Genomic DNA, 6445 nt, shown 5'->3' on the forward strand with positions numbered 1-6445 from the left:
ACAAGCTGATTTTATTTTAGACCCCCCGCCCCCCTTTTTTAGAGGGTGAGGCCTTCGTACCTTCCATGTCAAGTCTGAGATATCTACATGTGAATACTTCCTGTAGGCCACCATCTTTTACAGGCCACTCTACTAATAAATCAGATCACTGCAGTTTCATCATCACAGATTCCATCATAGCTCACTGTCCGCTCTCCCACTACAGCTGTCATGACCCATCTTTATATTGCAAAACCATACACATTCAGTCATATATGTAATGCTTTAGGTATCTCTACCCTTCTACAGTCTTAAATTACCCCTCACAGTGTGAGCTGCTGGATTCTAGGAAATTGCTGCTCATTTGAATGATGACAGTTAATGTTAGAGAGAAAACGGCCCAATGAGATGTGTCGTCCAGGGGTTTTGAATGGGGTCAGTGGTGATGTAAATACTAAAGGCAGACATTGCAAGAGACACCCGAGGCTCGGAGAGCTCTTGCTCCTCTCGTTCCTCTTGCTCGTCCTCTTTTGCCCAGCTGGAGAGCAGCGGCGCCAGGCTGACTCTGGTATCCCTGAAAGCCGGGGATGTGTGGACGCCAGACATGGCAGCCATGCATCACTGCAGTGCTGTCTACCCCATGTGTAACCCACACCTGCCTCTCTATATGTCACCTGCCCTAAAGAACCACGTCTGCCGCATTCCTACCGCCACCACTCTACACGGAAGCCTGAAACGCAAGAAGATCCTTCAGAAACACAACACTCTCTGATGATTCTTGATCATGGAGACAGCCTGAATTAATTTGATACAGGACTCTCTTCGTGGCTTGAGTAAATGTCCAATCAACAAGTCCGATTACTCTTAAAGGGTAGGGAGGCGCTGAGGTGGTGGTGTATTTCCAGTCAATCTCAGTGAGTGAAAGGAACTGGCAATGTGAATACATTCTGCCAACTTTCAGTGAATTGATTAGGCCACATGTTATTTTCATAGCAGCTCTTTTTGTTCGGCTTCGAGTTTTGTCTTCTCTGATCCATAACAGAGGGGTAAGTCATGCAGAGCGGTGGAGAGGAGGCAGCAGCAGCCTCAGTACCATTCCGCCAGCAGAGCCTGTCAGGTGGACCCATCCCCAGCCCCTCACTGGAGAGAAGAAGTGACTTCCATCAGACACTTAGAGCCTTTACATATCACTGAACACATGCCAAGCGTGCCAGGAAAGAGAAAGACACAGTCACAGAACAGGAGGAATAATGAACTGTTTCAGAGACAGTATCTTTCCATGGGAGAAGCGCCATGCTGTCTTCCATGCTGCCTTCCATGCTGCCCGCAGATATTATGCTACTATGAGTTCGTTTTTGTCTACAGACAGCTTTAGTATAGAGTAGATCAGGACCTCGGGTACATAATGTAGGTAACGAGTGATTACGTAAGTGTATGTTTAGATTAGCCTACCAGTGAGGACAGATAAGTACACTATGCATAATATCTTACATATGAAAACTCAGCAAAATATCTAAACTGGTCTCAAGAGAAACTGTAGCGTGAGCTTATTCATTGCCTTTTACATACAGGAATGTCTTTACATATCTTCCTATACATATACATTTTTTCTGTTGACTATTTACTGCACAGAAGACAATGTACATCTTCAAAGACATATACATCTTTCTAGAGGAGCTTGAGGGAAAATGTATAAGGGACATGTTCTATGTGACAAAAAATACATCTGCAAGGGAGACGAGAAAGGTCCAGGACTGCTCTGTGCAAAGTATTTTGGGATGATAAACAGACTGACATTTCCTGTACCTTTCAAGAGAGACTAGTGAAACAATGTCTTCAAGTTATATTTCTATAAACAGACACTTGGTTAAAGCACAATGTGTTCAGTTCTACTGACAGGGTTAAGAGAGTTCACACAAGCCACCAAATAGCTTTGTCTCATGTATTTCTGGCGCAATCTCCTTTGCCTGAGAGAAGCACTTTATTTCTGCTCCTTTTGTAATGTAATGTATTCTTTAATGTATTACAAGTCATGCTGTTAGTCATCAAATAGTGTCTCAATCTGTACACGATTTAACTGAACACCCTGGGATTTCTTTTACTAGAAAACCTAGTTAATTATATTTTATTATTGTCTTTTTATTATCATAATTGTACAGTTGGCTTACAGTTAGATGCAGACCAAATTATAAATGCATGAAAATGGGCATGAAGCAGCCTTTTCCTCTGTAATGATCATGTTACGGCTGTGAAACATAATCATATTCTAGCTAATAAAAACCCATTTGTTTGTTTAATGTTTGTCTACAAATAACTGTTGTTCTATATTGAATGCTAATGTTCTCCTGACATTCTAAAATTACAATGCAAATGTAACCTCCTTGCTGTGCTTTTAGTACAACAGTTTAATCATTGGAGAATCACGCAGAATGTTGCCAGTGTTCATTAAATAGCCCTGCCATCAGCTACATTAACTGAAATTACTATTCCGTCACTAGTGTTATTGCTGTTACCTGAATGTCACCTCTTTCCGTTGTCTGGTTTATGTGAAGTGAGTGATGATCCTGCACACTGCAGATAATGTCTGAGCAAGGAATTAGTTGCCCATTTCAATTCCAGGGTTTCAGAGATACCATCATCTGGTGGTCTACAACTGACCCTCATGTTAGGAATTAGCATGCCCATCAACACCACTTCAGCCTAATACAGAGTGCCCACAGCTGGCACCTCAGAGAGGGATTTCACTGCCCGCGTCCAGCCATGGCCTCTCTACCAGACTGGTCGGCACATTGAGCTATTTTACTAGCCTCCTCACAGCATCTGTACAGCAATCGCTGCTGCAATAGAACTGCTTTGATTCTTGGTCTGGAAGTGAGTGTGTTCGCTGGCATTACTGCTCAGTTCATTGAGCTCTACAGGGCAGGCAGACAAGAGGCAGATACAGTAGATACCACGGTGGGGTGCATCACAATGAGGTGAGATGCTATTAGATATGAAAAAATAAACTACAACGTGTCTTCGTTTATACAGTATTACACACATCTGACTGTATGACTGTGATTGACACCACACTATCAGTAATACATTATCAGTCATAAACAGTACCAAATGACACTCTCTCTAGTGCCTCAGGTCACTCAACACTTACAGTACATGCTTTGTTCCTACGATAGTGCAGTGTCTAAGTACCGTCTATGAGAGGCTGATTGCTACGTAATGTATGGTCGTAGTGTAGTTGGCTAGTGCAGTGTCTAAGTGCTATGTACACACACAGTCAGCTGTGAGGGCTGAAGGTAGCTCTACTGTATAGCTCTGAGTGGATGGCTGGAGGAGGACTCTGTTATTCTGCATGACACTAGGTCAGCTGTGTGCGCACAAACTCACGGACACACTGGAATCTGTGCCAAATCCCAAAACGTTGAGACCTCAGTCTTCACACCCAGTCACTAGAAGGACAAGGTGACTAGGAGGATAGTCCTATAAATCAAATACTCTATACAGGACTTTCATCACTACAATATATACTGAGTTGATCTTAAAATGAAGTGTAAATAAATATTTCCTCTGGTTTCATTGTTTTTGGGGTTTTTATCCCTTGTTTACTTGTATAAAAGGTGGAATATTGCAGTGGTGGAAACATTTTACAAATTTGGCCCAGTAGTGTTATGTTAACAGATCAAATAATATAAGCGCAATGTTCTGTAGCCTACTCAAATATTTTTTAGATAAGGGTATAAAGGGTAATAATAGCCTTTAGCTAAATATTTAATTTGGCCTACATGATGATATTTTTACAATAAACATACAAATATGTATATTGTGCTTTCTGCATCGAGTCGAGAAATAAACAGCACATACATATTCATCACATGACATCAATAAGGAAATCTGTTGTCATTCATTTTTAATCATTCATTTTTAATCAATCCCTTGCTACTGTATGCCCAAACTCCCTTGCTTTTCCTTTCCTGACATACTTTCATGGTTTGTCTGTAAAAGCTCATTTCCCTAGAGGATATAAACAACAGTAAAGAAATCCTGCAAACCTCACACTCATAAAGACAATATATGAACTGTTTACTCTGAAGTGTACTGTATCTATCTCATCTGTAGTTATGGTGAATGACTTGAACGCTTTCTAAATATAATGCAGATTTGTTTTGGTGACCAAGCGAGCCCTGGCACTGAACTCTACTGAGGTCTTCACTAGAGCATACTAACTCCATGTGTGCATTCCAAATTGCACCCTATTTTCTTTGACCAAAAGTAGTGCACTATGTAGGGTATACGGTGCCATTTGGGATGCAACCATCTCTCACACAGGTGGTCTTTTCCTCTGACCTACAGGCAAGCCAGACACGTCTTGCCATGTCTGTAATGTAATGGCTGATGTACTGTCTGACATTTGTGTCCCAGTGCAGCAAGAGACAGATGGGGGCGAGGACAACCAAGGGGTGATGATGACAGTGCTATTCTTGCTCCCCGCCTTAACAGCATACCCTAAAAATAATCAAATCCTGCTGCAAGATGGGTCTTTTGCAAATACTTACTGGTTCAAATTGTATTCAAATAAATTCCACACACATTCCATACATAATTTGGAGCAGGTTTTGTGCAGTATGTCCCAAAAGGGATAGAAACATTTCACTGCAACAGATCTGAGGCAGCTGTATCCTAATTGCCATGGAAGAGGAGATAAGTAACATCACTAGGGCTGTGACGTAATTGAATAACCGTGTAACTGACGCTATGAAGATGCCATGGAAATAAAATAACCATCAAAACAATTTAAATAGGCCTACATTCATTTATTTTTTATTAACTTTATTTTCATGTAGATAAACTTTACCTACCTAATAGCGGGAGTATTTACTAATGATTATAAGCAATTGTTTTGCTAACTTAGTCTGTCTACATCTACTCCTCTTTCCAACTGTCGTTTGACACTCGAGCAGCTAATCTGCTAGATGGGCGAGGGTGTAGAGGCGCTAGCCTACAGGCTATGGCACTTCAGTAAACATTTTTTTTTAATGTTTGGACTTTCTTTTATACAATGCACGTGTTCATTGCTTGCTATTATATCAATAAAATCGGTCTTCTTTTAAAACGGGTTGGATGTGTCAGACTATTCATAAATTATTCAACAGCCGTCGACAAGGTTGTTCTGGCTCTGAGGCCTATAATGCGCTAATGTTGTGTTGAATGGACAATGCGCCAATACAATCCAACCTGGCATGGTATAATTTGATACAGAATCTTTTCTTAATTTATAGACTAATCAATGCTGATGAATAGGCTATGGACATGTTGTGTGTGTAATTGTTTCTATTTTAATGATTGTCGATTTCATCTTCATAGGCTACTATCGCATAGCTGTCTCTTTCCCCTTCATACTTTCCTTGTTAATTCATTATCGTATAGCCTACTTTCGGTAAGCCTAGGTTTTTGAATACGTTTCAAGGAAAGCAGAAATATTTGCTCGTCTCTGATATACGCTGGTGGCTTTGATTGACGGGTCCTTTTACCGGGGTGTGTGTGTGTGAGTTCGCTGATTCTCTCTATAGGCCTATATGTCCATTTAGAAAGTTTCCTAAAGTAGCCTGTCTGGACTCTTTCTTTAAAAATAAACAAATGCCTCTGTTATGATTTAATCGTGTAAAATGCCTATTTTCAGTAAAGTCCCTTTCTCACCAAGTCCGTTATTTTCGTCCGAATAATTAGAAAGAAAAAAATCAATTTTGACGCCTTTCACACCATTTGCGTAATATCGTCCTTTCACAATCCGTAAATTATTTTTTCGGAACAGGTTGGATTTTGCGTCTTTTCGCCAGCGAAAATAAGCTGTTTACCAACAGAAATTGTTATCTGGGACACTGTAACTGACAGACAGGTCTGTGGGTTCGTTGTGTGAATTAATACATTTCTCTCTGCCTGTCTTTTACGTTTGCAACGCATCAGTGCAGCAAGGTATCAATTTAGACAATGTGATCACATCACACCAGAGCTAGGGTACACATCGCTCTTGCCATTTAAACTTCCTTGCCAGTTAATTGCCAACTCTGTAGCCTATTTTATAGCCATTCAACAAGCAAGAGGATCGATCAATGCTTCTCTCCTCGAATAGGCCTAGGCCTATTATTATTTTTAAATTGCTTGAAATAAGCTTCAAACTATATTGCTGTTCATTGTCTATAGGGGAGAGCCAGGACAAAGGTAACACGGGGCGAAAGTAACACACACATTTTCTCAGATAACACAGACGCTAGAATGACGTAGTGAAGTTAGCATGTTCCTAATGTGGAGGAAGACCTCCTTGCAAAAAAACAGCCCAGTCTGACCATGTTTCTCTGAGATGTCAACAAAAAGTGGTTTTGAGCAATGTAAGTACCCAGAACTGTTTTTAGTTTCTAGAGTTGTGTTTAGTTGTTTAAGGTTCCAAGCATATGTCATTTTGGTAACCCATCTA

Source organism: Coregonus clupeaformis, chromosome 4 (genome assembly GCF_020615455.1).
Source record: "Coregonus clupeaformis isolate EN_2021a chromosome 4, ASM2061545v1, whole genome shotgun sequence".
NCBI classification, from domain to species: Eukaryota; Metazoa; Chordata; class Actinopteri; order Salmoniformes; family Salmonidae; genus Coregonus; species Coregonus clupeaformis.